Genomic DNA, 14,225 nt, shown 5'->3' with positions numbered 1-14,225 from the left:
TGTCTATCTGAAGCGTTTTTCCCCATGTTATGCTAGGTCTGTTCCCATGGATACATAAAATTCATCCTTTTAGGACTCTCTAAGTTCAGAATTACACGTTCAGTGCATTATTTGTTTCTACACACAGTATCTCTGGCATTTCATAACCTTTTAGGCTCACTGTTTACACTTGCCTCCCTCAATGTGCATGTGCCCATGGATCTGTCAGTTGAAGATAGCTTCATATACCTGATGATGACCCTCTTCTGCAAAACCTTATGCCAAAATAAATCTGTTAGGTTTTCAGGAATCATAAAACTGCACTTCTGCATTCTCTTTGTTTCTTATCATCTATATATATAAAAGAGTGATGGCATCACGGCGATGGACAAAACAACAAATCTACAGCCCCCCCAAACTCGAAAATTGGCAACGCAATCCATCATCCCCGCCTCCAGTAAGATACAACACAAACAAACAAAAAACACAATCACAACACCAAAAAAACACAACAGGCGATGTGCGCATGCGCACAAACACAATCCTCCCAACTCTTCCCCCGCGTGCGCGTGCACACACAAAACCGTCCCCCCTCCCTCCCCCTCTATCGCCGCCTCCACCGCCGAAGCCAGAGACTCGCCAGGAGAAGGCACATCTCCGCCTCACGAGGCTGAGCTCCCCATCCTCGAATTGGGAGTTCCACTCCAAAACACCCGGAGGGCCTATGCTGGCCCGCCCCTGGCCTCACATCTCGCCTGGGAAACAAAAAAGGCTACTTTCCCCCTCCCTCAGTACCTTCCCGGTGTTTCGCGCCAACAATGTTACCTCCGCTTGAGGCGCTTGGGAAAGCGAGTCCTGCCTCTCTCTGTGTGTGTGGAGGTTCCTTTCCCACCCCTTTTCCTTCCTCTCGGCCCTGCAGCGGCGGATGAGCGCCCCATCGCCCGCCTTCCCGGCCCCGTTCTCCCCCTCCTCCTCCTCGCCGCTGCTCAGGCCTCCTCCTATCCTCCTCCGCGGGAAGAACATGGAGGCCGGCACCGGGAAGCGCGAGGCGGGGAGGAAGCCGCGACGCCCCGGGCCTGCGCCTCCACCGGAGCCCGCTCTTCCCTGGCCTACCAGGCCTGCCAACCCACCACCACACCGGCGCCGCCTTCGGTAGGAGAGGGAGGGCCGGGATGGAGGGGCAAAGGAGAAGGGCAGACCTTACCCCACCACGCCTCCCGCCTGGCCCCTGAGCAGGTACAGAGCGCCTTCTTCTCCTCTTCTCTTATTTATTTACCCTTTTCCAGTGCCCGGGGATGACGCAAACGCCTTCCTTACAAAATTATAAATATACAGTAGAATCTCACTTATCCAACATAAACATCCCTGCACAACATTGCATAACTGAATCTCTTGGATAATAAGAACAGATTCAGGAAAACCCAATTAAACATCAAATTAGGTAATCGTTATACAAATTAGCCACCAAAACATCATGTTATACAACAAATTTGACAGAAAAAGTATCACAATTTAAAACACTGACTACAAAAAAATTGACTACTAAAACGCACACTACGTTGGATAATACAGAACATTGGATTACCAAATGTTGGATAACTGAGATTCTACTGTAAGATGAAATAATTACTGTGGTACAATAACACACAACAATATAATCTCTAAAATCAGAACACTCAATAAAGAACAACACTCTGAAAACAGGGAAATTCTACACAGGAAACAATCAGGGCCAGCTAACACCTCCCAACAAAATATACCCATCACCAAAGTCTGCCAAATCCTCTGTTTTCTGACGCCCACAGACACTAGAAGCACATAAAATATCATAAACATCACCTCTCTGAAAACAAGGGAATTCCAGACAGGAAACAATCAGGGCCAGCTAACACCTCCCAACAAAGTATTCCCATTATCAAAGTCTGGCAAATCCTCTGTTCTCTGATGCCCACAGACACTAGAAGCACATAAAATATCTCAAACAACACCACTCTGAAAACAAGGGAATTCCAGACAGGAAACAATCAGGGCCAGCTAACACCTCCCAACAAAGTATTCCCATCATCAAAGTCTGGCAAATCCTCTTTTCTGATGCCCACAGACACTAGAAGCACATAAAATATCACAAACAACACGACTCTGAAAACAAGGGAATTCCAGACAAGAAACAATCAGGGCCATCTAACACCTCCCAACAAAGTATTCCCATCATCAAAGTCTAGCAATTCCTCTATTTTCTAACGCCCACAGACACTAGAAGCACATAAAATATCACAAACAACACCACTCTGAAAACAAGGGAATTCCAGACAGAAAACAATCAGGGCCAGCTAACACCTCCCAACAAAGGATTCCCATCATCAAAGTCTGCCAAATCCTCTGTTTTCTCAGGACCACAGACAGTAGAAGCACATAAAATATCGCAAACAACACCTCTCTGAAAACAAGGGAATTCCACACGGGAAACAATCAGGGCCAGCTAACACCTCCCAACAAAAAATTCACTCAGGGAGGAAACAGCCAGGCTTTAAAGCTACAAGGCCATTACATGCTAATCATTTTTCCTCATTCCAGCATTCATACTTGCCTCCAACAGACAAAAACAATCAAAAATTTTGTATATTCACAACCTTTAGGAAATAATATCCCCTGATGGTGCAGCGTGTTAAAGCGCTGAGCTGCTAAACTTCTGGACTGAAAAGCCGCAGGTTTGGATTCAAGGAACGGACAGAGTCCCCACCGTTAGCCCCAGCTTCTCCCAACCCTAAACTTCAAAAACATTCAAATGCAAGTAGATGAATACGTACCGCTCCAGCGGAAAGATAACGGTGCTCTATGCAGTCATCCTACATCACCTTGGAGGAGTCTACGGACAACGCAGGCTCTTCAGCTTACAAATAGAGATAACCACCAACCCTCAGAGTCGGACACGACTGAACTTAATGTCAGAGCAAAACCTTTACCTTAACTACCACCAATTCCTCAATACTTTTATTTCCCATAACACCAGACTTCGCCACAGCAACGCGTGGCCGGGCACAGCTAGTTAACTATAAATCAGTGTTGTAGAACTGATGGAAAGAAACAACATGCACCAGAGTTTTAATCTTTGCATCTAGGATGTTCAAAGTTTTGCCACTGCAATGTTTTTGCCATTGTATTGAAACCATTCAATTTTTATACAATTGTTCCAGAGATGTTTCTATGACGGAAACATTAGGCATGCTGGAATGAAATTCATATCAGGAGAAAGCCACTTTCAATACATGGAACTGGCTTAAAAGCAAGCAATAAAACCAATAAGTGCAGCCAAATCCAATGAAGTACAGACATAATTCACTGGCAAATGATACCAAGGATCTAGACTGTCATTCTAAACCACTATCATCAATTAAAAAACCCAATGCATTCACTCCACACATTGCAGTCACTGCAGCTTCGTGTATAGCTCCATCCATCTTTTGGCTGATCTGGACTGTCCTTAGGTGAGCTGAACACTGGTTGGAAAGAGGAAGAGGTCTAAATTGAGTCTTTATATTCCTGAATGCATCGAGCACAAAACGTTAAGTATGACAGAAAATAATATTGGCCCTAATGGTCCAGTGCACCCTTTCTCTTATCTCTGACTCCCATAATTCCTCTGCCTGTAACCTCCAGACATATTGAGTTGTTTAAATAAAGGAAAGGCAGATGTTTTCTCCTGGCATGTTCAACTTGGGTTCTCTTTGCTTCCTCCCAGAAGAAAGGCTGGGCTACATCCTGGTTTTTTTTCTACAGGTAAAATCAGAAATTCTACATTAGAAGACTAAATTCCTTCCTCCTAATAGTCCAAAGTATATCTGCAGGAAATTGCACTCCTTCTTTAAAGTGTGGGCCTGCCCCCCCTATTTTCCTATTTTGTTGAGATCACAAAATAGGAAAAGGTTTCTGAACTTCACAAATCTGTTAGCAAGAACATGCAGTGTTTACAGTGGACTCTGCAGACAATGCTTCAGCCATATCCCATACACAGCCTTGAAAATGATGATTTGTTGTCAGTAAATGTTCAATTTTTATACCTATCTTATATATCTATATGCCTGGTATGACATAAAAAAACTTAGGCCAAAGAGGCTTGCAAGTGGGAAAGGTTTAAGAATATAGTTGTGATACTTTGCAATGGGTTCATCCTATAGAATTCTGGAATTTATCATTTTGTGATAAATTCCAAAAGAGAATTCACAACAGGGATTTTTTTTAAAAAAAGATGACAAATCTCAGCATTTCATTATAATGGACCCATGGCATTTAAAGTGCTATAGAACCTGCTATAACTGTCTAGTGCAAATATGTTCATGACTGGTACATTTCCATGCTGCAAAGACACTACTTCATTTTACAAACTCCCATATAGCTAGCATATTAAGACTGTGATCATCAGGTGGGAAGAGTCTGCCATAATCTCTCCATTCAAGCCTTTAGCTCAGTTCTAAATGAGGCTTTCATAACACATTGTCTTCCTACCTCATTCACTGACTTTGACACAAGCTTCAGAAAGTGCCATCCTTATATTCCTCCTTCCTCACCCCTACCACTTTTTCTGCTTTTTCCTTTCCTGTAGACAATATTTATAGCAAATAAAACAGAATAGGTGCCCAATGCCCTCTCATTGCTAGCATCTGAACACATTATTTATGCAAGATTTGCTATGTAAAGGAGAGTACCATGTTCCAATAGAATTGTAAAATAGAACAAAAGAGATTTTGTTGTTGTGTATCTTCAAGTCATTTCTGACACACTGGTGACGCTAAAGTGAATTTATTGCTGAGTTTCCTTGTAAGAGCTTTTTAGAGAGTTTTTTTTTTTTGTCTTCCTCTTTGGCTGAGATAGCATGACTTCCTCAAGGTCACCCAGTAAGTTTCTGTGGCCAAGCAGGGAATCCAATCCACAAACCTCTACATCATACTAATTCTCTAATATAGTGTGTCCTGATGCTGAATGGGGTGTGGGTCCCATCACCAAATGGGGTCCCCTTTAGCTCAATGTTGGGGTCACAAAAATTTGCCAACAGTAAAGTTTTCTAAACATCATCTGTTTTAGATATTTCCGTGAATCTTTTGTGCAGTATTTACAGTGGACTTTGCAAAAGATGCTTCAGCTCTACTTCATAAAAAGGAAAATTAGCCAGTTTAGTAAATCTTGCAAATGCTGATTTATGATCAGTAAATGTTTGATTTTATACCTATTTTCTATACCTATATACACAAGGCCACATACAAATTTCTCAGGTGGAAATGGATTGCAAGTTACTATGAGTTGTGTGCACACCAAGTCAAGTCAGCACTTGGTCAATTTATCGCTTGGTGAAATTACTTCCTCTTTTCAGCACAGATGGCAACATGTTATAGAAGTGGACAGATGGCAATATGTTATAGAAGTAGAGTGCTGAGAATCACCGTGGACCTATACGTCTAACCCAATTTTTGTGCTCTGGGATATGATTGAATTAAGAGACAGCAACCTATAATGTTGAAAAGTGGGTTACATATAGATATATTAATTTACGATTGCCATGCTCACCAAAATATAAAACATATGCAGTGTTCTTACAAAATCTAATAAGTTGCCTGGTTCAACTATTTCCCATCTGAGCTATCTAACTGTGATATTTTCCAAAGCACCTTACTGCTTCAAGGCCCATATAGAGATTTAGATTCATTTTCACACCAGATAAAAAACAGCACACAGGGTGGCCTTGCAATGCAGATACATAATGCTATGCATTGAAAAACTATGACGCCAACAAAAACTATTGCTTACTTTTCATTTAAAAGTAATCTGAGTCAGCTGTCCTTACACAGAGATGTCGATAGCTTCTAGGGGCTGCTTTTTACTCTGATTTTAACCCTGCCTTCCAACTGTATTTAATTTATTTGGATGCACTTGACCTCACAATCTTTTGGGTTGATGTACAAAAAAAAAAGGTTTTCAGCAGTCCAAATGTTTTGTTCTAGAAGTCCTATTGGGAATAATAACAGAGCAAGAAGACCTTTAGCCAATTTTCCCTAATATTTGATCATCCCAAAGTGTTCTGGATGAATTATTTTATGAAGAAAAGTACATAAACTTTTGTTCAAAACCATGTTTTTATGCAGAAAACACTGTTTGAAAAGCATTTCTGTACAGAAAAACTATTTTTGTACATATACCTCCCTTACATGCTTTTTTTTACAGAAGAATTCCTCAGCAATACTTTGGGAAGTTTTAAGATGGGCTAATATCTTGCAGAAATATTCATTTTCTTCTGCAGGTGAAAAGAAAGATGGTAATTTTTCATTCTCATATGTGAGGGTGAAATAAAAATCAAGAATTTAAATCCCTGTGCAATCATGTGCAATATTTAAGGTTTGCAGAGTGCCTGTTGGTCTCCTTTTGGGAAAGCAATCTCATAATAAATTGTCCTTCCTGGTTATCCTTCTAAGTCACTGGTTAGTACTGTTTACAACATAGCTAAAGCCAAAGGGGATTGTGGCAGAATTTCACTATCTAAGCTATGACCTCATCACATGGGACTAGATTTGGTGGCAAATACCACTCTAGCCCCGGTCACCCACGGAGCTGGCTGGCTCCCATCAAATGACATTGTGTCAGCTCCGTGGGTGCAGAGGAGTGAAACCGGTGTGCCGCCACCATCCTGGCAACATGGCAGGCTTCCTGTCTTCCCAATCTATGGGGGGAAGCCGCATGCTCCTCATTTCCCCCATGGATCACCCACCCGGCAAGACATGAGGAGCCAGATTTCCCAGGCCTCGTGGCAAAGCGGACCACCACCTCCTTCTGCCGCCGGCCATCTGATGAGGTGGCAAGACTTCGTGATCCTGTCAAATAAAACTTTCATGTAATACTTCCTTGATAACCAGTGACATAAAGTTACAAAGTAGGCAATATATTATTAGCCATCCAAGGACTTATGTAAAACTCAAGATTTGTTGCAACAAGAATCCTTCATAGTTCTCAAATGCCCTTTCTCCATTTTTGCCAAGTGCATTCTAGTTTTTAATCTGACCTTTGAAACTACCCTTTTTGTCCTTTGATAGTCTGTCAAAATGCATTTTTTATCTACTGTGAATTCCACTTCTAGATTCCTGACTTCCATGGTTGACAAACATTTGCTCAAAACCATTGAAACAGCCATCCAACCTGTCATGGTCTTTGCTCTGCTATGTTGCCATTCAGATCTAACAAAGGGAATAGCAGAAGCAGAAGGAACATCTTTTGAAAATTGGGATATACAAGTAGAAAGAAAAATCAGATATTAGCTCTAATGTTTCTACCATTATCATCTCCCTGGCTTAGATTTATTATAGGTTATACCTACCCTTGGTAAGCTATGAAAGCTGTATTTTCCCCCTTCCTTAAGCCTATCTGATTCCTGGGGAATATTGCTAAGAAAATAGAAAAGTAGGATCAAGATTCTATACACACATATCATTTCCAATGCATATGGTATCTAAGAGAGGCATAACTGCTTAGCTTTGCTTTCTGATTTTCAATAATTTGTCTGAGTTCTGCTGTGCAATCTCCAGTTCCTAGCTTAAGGCACAATTCTTCCATGTATATTACTATAGTATTAAACAATTTGCTTACAATTTGTAAGGCCAGCAATAAGCAATAAAGCCAGGTGTCCTTCATTTTTCTGCATGTGATCATTCAATGTAGCTCTGACTGTCGGGCCAACAAATGCTGGTTCAGCATTTCTAAATCCCTCAGCAAAAATATGCAAGGGATTTAATCTCAAACTGTTTCTCAGTGGTTTCCCCAATGATAAGATGAGATCTCAAGTTAAAGCTTCTTTGCCCCTTCAAGGAGTGTGCATATCTATTCCGGTATTTAGTGAGAACTATTGTTAGGACTACAGAGAACCACAGAAACCTATATTTCTGATAAACACACTCAACAACCTATAGTCCTGGTAGTATTTCCTGATGCTTCAAATTACATACATATATATATATATATATATATATATATATATATATATATATATTCATGATATTTGCTTTGCAAACATATCAGTTTCAATATAATTTGGATAAAGGTTAAGAAACAGGTGTGGATATTCATTTCCCCAAGGATACATCATGAGCGGGATATAAATAAATATAAATATAATAATAGTAATAATTTATATCAAACTGGGATGTGAGGAATATCTGCATGTTCAACCAACAGTGGATAAGTCCTTCCTATAATTTTTAATATGAAAGTTTCATAGATGCATAGTGCTTTCTCCCGTGCCATATGGCAAATTGCTGGAGAGAGTTTCAAAAGGAGTTTGTGATACAGAATGATGGTTCACTGCAGGGAGGAGGATTCAGATATTCAGTTAACAACTGGCTAAAATTACTGCCTTTTGTCAAAGAAAACCCTAGCAACTCATTCCAATTTTGTTTTGTTTTAAGGGTTCCAATTCTTCTGTTTGGCTGGCAAATCTAAAAGGGAACCACCCAATAAAAATATTTACATTTTACAAAATCACCTAAAGCATAAGATCAGGACTGCTTGGGAATTAAGTTCATTTTTTTTTCAACTTTCATGGTGCAAAGGGGTAAATCTTGCCAAGAATTTGCATGTAATTCTACTGGAGAGTGGGGATGACCCTTGATTTCCAAGTTGACAGACTCATAGACATCTGCTTGAAAGGTTTTACCATTTGTTACAGATGTCTCATAAATACAATAGCAAAATTAAATACTTATAAAAAGCAACTATGAACAAAGTGTGTCCTAAGCTGGATCCGTTCAGGTTGCTGCTGCCTGCCCTGCATGTACCATATCAGTTGAATTAAAAATAATGCGGTAATTTCGCATACTCCCAGTAACTGTGGTTGTATAAAGGGACCAATATGGTTCCTGGATGCTTAACAGGATCTGATGTAATACCAAAGCTGCAATCCTAAGCATTTTTACTTGGCAGTGAGATTTACATCTGAATTAAAATGCTGAGGATCATGGTGCACTTCAATTTACAACAGTTATTAAGCCATACAGAAGGCTGCATTTAAGCTTTTGCATGCTTGAATAGAAGGTTTTGTAACAAAACTGTATTACATGCTAGTTTATTGTTCACGATTCAACAAATGCAAATTGGGTGGTTGGGTCTGTTTAGAGTCACAACGAAAAGAAAGGAAAACATTTTGTTGAGGGTGGCAATCCTATGTGCATTGGGGCTGAAATCCTATACATCTTTAAAATCCCATTAAACTCATTGTGATTTCACTAGGGTTTCATGAAAAAGCATGAAAAAGATGGGATTGCACACTAGAGAGCTACATTCCCTGCATGGGGACACATACCATCATACAACTCCATTTCTGCATGCCAACTTTCAGTGAATACTCTCAAGCATAATAAAATATAAATCATACTAGTTTTATGTTGAACATGTGTGTTGCTTGCCAGTCTCTCTTCATCAACTATGTTATACAGAATTCATTGCAATATGTCATCTTTTATGGTAATTTGTTTTAAGTGACAAGGATTACATATATATTTCCGATTATACAAAAATCTTCCCAAATTTTTACAAAATTACTATTCAACAAGGCAAATTTTTGCGTCCCACAACAATTTCCTCAATATTTTAATACTTTTGGATTGCTTTCATTATCTGAACATATTCTGCTCTTTCCTTTTGATATCAGGCACTGTATGTTGGTTTTCATAGGAAACTGCCTTGAACTGAGTAATGGACCAAGTAAGGCTATTGATTCATGTAGGTCAGCATTCCTTACAGTTTAGGAATCCTCCATGGTTTATTATTTTGCACTTCTATTTGGAGATGCCAAGAACTAAATCTGGTCCTCTTGCATTTAATATATATGGTCTACCACTCATGTCTTCTACAGCCATTTTTTAAACTACTTACTATGCACCATTTCTGAACTACCATCAAGGGTGAGGTGCTCAATTTCCATCTCCACAATATTAGCACTGGTGACTCCATTGATACGTTTAATATTAGTTCATCGCCCATAACATATCATGGAATAATATAACCACAGTCTAATCCTACAAAGATGTATGCACATTTGGGCTCACTGATATCAACAGACCTAAGTAAACCTAACCTAGCTGGAAAGGGATTGGGTTATAAAGTAGCTTTATCATGAAGATGCTATGAAACCTATAATTTCATTTCATGTGATCATGTGGCTACTTCATTTGTAATCTGCCAGGAGAAGGTATTCTGGCTGGAAGCAATATTGTTCCAATTTCACTCCAGAGTAATCAAATTGGAGTCAAACCTTATTTCACATGATAGAAACATGTCTCCAATTAGAGATTAAGTGTTCAAATCTGACATTTATATTTAAAATTGCACCTGGTGCAAACTACATATAGACTCAATTTTCTGAAAATCTGGACAGTGTGTATTTGAGTTACCTGAAAAACATAATTCCCATTAAATAAGCCTAAGAAATAGCTATCTCACATTATTTGTAATGGATTTGGAAGGTGGAAAATGTGTTTAGAGTTACTGCTCCTGTATCCTAGCATCTCCTTTCTTAACTTTGTCCCGCTTCCCCATGGTAAATCAGCAGCATGCTTTAAAGTGTGCAATTATCATTGGAATAGGCTATTTAAGCATGGTTGGCAGTTGTCCGGGAAAGGGGAAAGACTGAAAGTTTTGTCTGAAAGTTAATTTATGCCAATCAGATAACAAGTAAAATTCAATCAGAGTACATAAATGCTGCACACCACAATTACAATATTGCAATATATAAAGAATCCAGTGCTTGAAGAAAATCTTATCCTTCATACCTATAGTTTCCATAGAGATATGCTTAAGAAATGGAGACAAAGGTTTATTTTCTGCATTCAGAATAAGTTCAAGTGTGTTAAGGAGATGAGCATAAATTTTTAAATAAGCATTCCCAAACAGTTTTGCTCAGACTGAATGCAAAATAGCACACATCCATTTAATGTACTGATGAGCAAAAGTAATTTGGTTTGCCTTCCAGCTTTTCAAGAAACAGTATAACGCTATACAAGATTAGCTGCTTTTAGAAACAACTGTCTGTGAGTAGATGTTCTGTAAAGCACTTATAACCAGCTAGTTACAGTTTTAAGGACTTCATAAGCTTTCTTCTGCCTGGTAGATGATCTTATCTGATCACTTGTTGCTGGACAAAGAACATACAAGCTGCACCATAAGGCTAGAAAGCATGCTGCCTATGGACCCTATGGACAAGCCACCTACAGTAGGGGCGGGTGGGAGGAAGGATGTCGCATTGATTAAATATGTGGGCACAGATTACGTGAGCTGATATTCTGAGACATGCCTTCAGATCTGTAATATAATGCATAGAAAGGTGTGCTGTCACCAAAGTATAGGTCACAATGATTATACTTTCTTCTGAGGGAGAAAGAAAAAAGTATGACAATGAATTGATTGTTTTACATGGATACTAATAGTTCATGAAGAGTCTACATTGAATGAATAATCTTGTTATGTTGTATATTTGTGTGTCATTGCCTAGAATCACTTACCCTTGAAAATCACATTGCATCGAGGAGACAGGAATCTAATGCCTGCTCACATACATCCATTTAAGCCTTCCCTGTCACTAACAGAGAGTTGTTACGAAGTTGTCCATTCCAATAAAAACATCAGAGGTAACCTTTAGGGTTTTTCTTTAAAAAGAATTTTTAGTAAATTAGTGATATACCAAACCCCTCCATTCTTTCTCAAGCAATTCTTGTACAGTATGCCATCCTCTTTATAATTTATAAAGTAGCAACCACATTATTAGTGGAATTTCAGCAGTTCTTGAATCATCATACTAGCATCTTTTTGAAACAAAACCTATTGTAGCATCATTGCAAAACAACAGTGGCAATTCACTTGATCCCCCCACTCCCATTTGTCACATTTTATGTCGCTGTAAGAGGCACTACTGAATCATCTTCAGCACCCTGCATTAGAAAGAAGAATGGCTTTTATTTTCTTTTGTCAGGCATAGCTTTCCAAACTACTGTCTTCACTTCCAGTGAAAGGAAATGCAGATGAAGGTCCCCATTTTAATTCAAAATAATACAGACTGCCAGCAATGTCTATGACACAGACTTTCAAGAAGAGAAATGTATGTCTTAATAGGAGTCCCCTTAGAAATGACATATTGCATAGGCTGAACTTATCCCTGTCCGCATCCCTCATCACCTGTTAAGTTCAGTACTTTCTCTTAATATGTGTATTGCTCCAATCTGTTCCTGCAGGCGACAGATGCCACACCATTCAGCAAGGTTGAAATAATAATTTTTAAAGCCATTACATTTTACTTGAAGGCAGTGCAGCTCCTTGCTAGCTGGGGAGAAGGGGAAAACATGGTGCAAAGTACTGGGGGAGGGGGAGAAAGAATGTGCTGCAAATTAACGGGGTGAAGAGCTAATTAAGTCAGTATCCCCCTCCCTTACACACAAACATACACATACATACACGGCATACTTACTTGAGTCTCAGCAGGGCATCGAATGAAAGTATACACAGAAGGAGAGCGAGTAAGAATTGAGTCATCTGTGACTTACCGTATGCAAGCCTCTTGCTGTACTGCAGGCAGCATCCAAGCACAGAGCGTGAAGCTTCACACCGATCAGGAAAAATATGCAACCAATGAATGATTTAGATTCATTCTTTTTTTAAAAAAAAATCCCAGCAGAGATAGAGATAGATACCAAGAGCAGACTGATGGAACTATGTATCCAAGGAAGAGCCTGGTTAGTCCCAGCTTTGACCAGCCTGCTACACAGCTCTGCAAAACAACTACACTGCAGCAGTGTGGCAAGCATAGGATTGCAATGCATGTCCCATATATTCAAGCGCAAGAGAAAACATGGTCTGGAGCTTATTCCATGTGGATAAGGGGTTTTATTGCTCAGGCAAAAAAGGAGGCAAGGAGAGTGGTTTCTCCCCCCATAATCACATCACCAGGGCTGGAGGGGGGTAGGGGAGATGATCTGTCTTGATTACTGGAGAGCATTATTCCCCAGGATATCAATTACATAAACCAGGTGCCTCTGCCTCCTGTTTCCCAGATAAATGCCTGTAATCTCATTTCACAAATGAGCCCTATGTAGAGAGGAGCCACCTATTGTGATGATATCATTTGCTCTAGTCTCCATAAATGGGCAACTTCCTACTCAACGTCACGGCCACTGACGAAACCAATCTTGATAATATTTGAGTGGGCAGGGGTGTGTGTGGGGGTGGGGGGTGGGAGTTGTTTGGGGCCCCATCCATTTGGAGCAGCTGCTGCTTCTTCGAGTGCCGTGATAACCCTGAATCCGACATCGTTATCTGAAGAGCTAGCTGCAAATGGAGAAGAAGTACTGAAACAGCTGCCTGGCACAGCTCAGTTGGAGAAGAAAATGAAAAGAAAGGAAAGGAAGGTAAAAGTTGTCTTCCAGTTGGAGATGATAGGAGGACACCTAACAGTCAACCCATGAGCAGATCCTTTTGCTAATATTGAGCTGGGCAGTAGCAAGGCTAAACAAAATCCATCTGAATATGGGATGGGATATTCTTCAACAAGAGAGTCACACTTAAGTTGTTCTTCCTATCTCGCCACAGCAACACTTTGACAGAAAACTCCACAATGCTTCTGAACGTGGTAGCATTATGGATGTGTTATGGATTGGGATTACAAGAAAAGAGATCCCACCTAAACATAAGAAAGAACTTTGTTACTATAAATGGACTTCCACAAGGGTGGGGTGGATTCTCCTTTTTTGGAAGTCTTTAAATAGATATCGGTTGGACATCTTTCAGGAGCCTTTAAGGTGGGTATATTTCTGCATGACAGAGGTTTTGGACTTGTTGATCCTTGTGATCCCTTCCAGCTCTATAATTCCACTTTTTAAAGCATTGATTCATAATCTGTTTTTGATTAGTCCAATCTGAGACACCTTGCTCTTTGCTGTAAATGGCTTTTTCTTCTCTTGATTCATCTAAGTGAATAGTACCCAATGCCAGCCAGGTGATTTTGGAGGGAGGCAGGTGAGAAGAACTTCCCAAAGCACCCCTCACCTCCCTGGCAATAAAAATAGGCCAGTAGTAGTATAATAAATATCTGCTGCCTGAGATGATCACCCAACTCTCCCTAATGATAGGGCATGCCCTTATTTTTTATGTTTCAATAATTTTGTTTCACATTTGCCACTAGCTTGATTCAAAAGATTAGAAAGCAATTGTGAATAGCAAATTTACAT

The 14,225-nt window shown here is 39.9% G+C and overlaps 1 protein-coding gene and 1 long non-coding RNA gene across 16 annotated transcripts in view; one reads left to right on the top strand and one right to left on the bottom strand.

The window, feature by feature from the left end:
* The window catches only part of dlgap2 (DLG associated protein 2), a 619,373-nt gene that overhangs the window by 426,047 nt on the left and 179,101 nt on the right, over positions 1–14,225 (bottom strand). For 2 of the 15 annotated variants that reach the window (XM_062969092.1, XM_062969090.1), the window contains exon 1: positions 12,546–13,259. The exons of 8 other annotated variants lie outside the window; for them this stretch is intronic. The gene's annotated coding sequence lies outside the window, so the exon portion shown is untranslated. Of the gene's footprint in view, positions 1–12,469; positions 13,260–14,225 lie in introns of those variants that run through there. 5 more of the 15 variants (XM_062969095.1, XM_062969097.1, XM_062969099.1 and 2 more) reach the window with 4 other exon arrangements.
* Positions 13,657–14,225, top strand: part of LOC134295705 (uncharacterized) — a 64,845-nt gene continuing 64,276 nt past the window's right edge. Inside the window, exon 1 of the long non-coding RNA XR_010002334.1 lies at positions 13,657–13,796. This is a non-coding gene — a long non-coding RNA (uncharacterized LOC134295705). The remainder of the gene's footprint in view (positions 13,797–14,225) is intronic.

This window comes from Anolis carolinensis, chromosome 1 (assembly GCF_035594765.1).
Source record: "Anolis carolinensis isolate JA03-04 chromosome 1, rAnoCar3.1.pri, whole genome shotgun sequence".
In the NCBI taxonomy this organism is placed as follows: Eukaryota; Metazoa; Chordata; class Lepidosauria; order Squamata; family Dactyloidae; genus Anolis; species Anolis carolinensis.
Note: the sequence above shows the minus strand (reverse complement) of the source record. Positions and strands in the feature narration are given on the sequence as shown.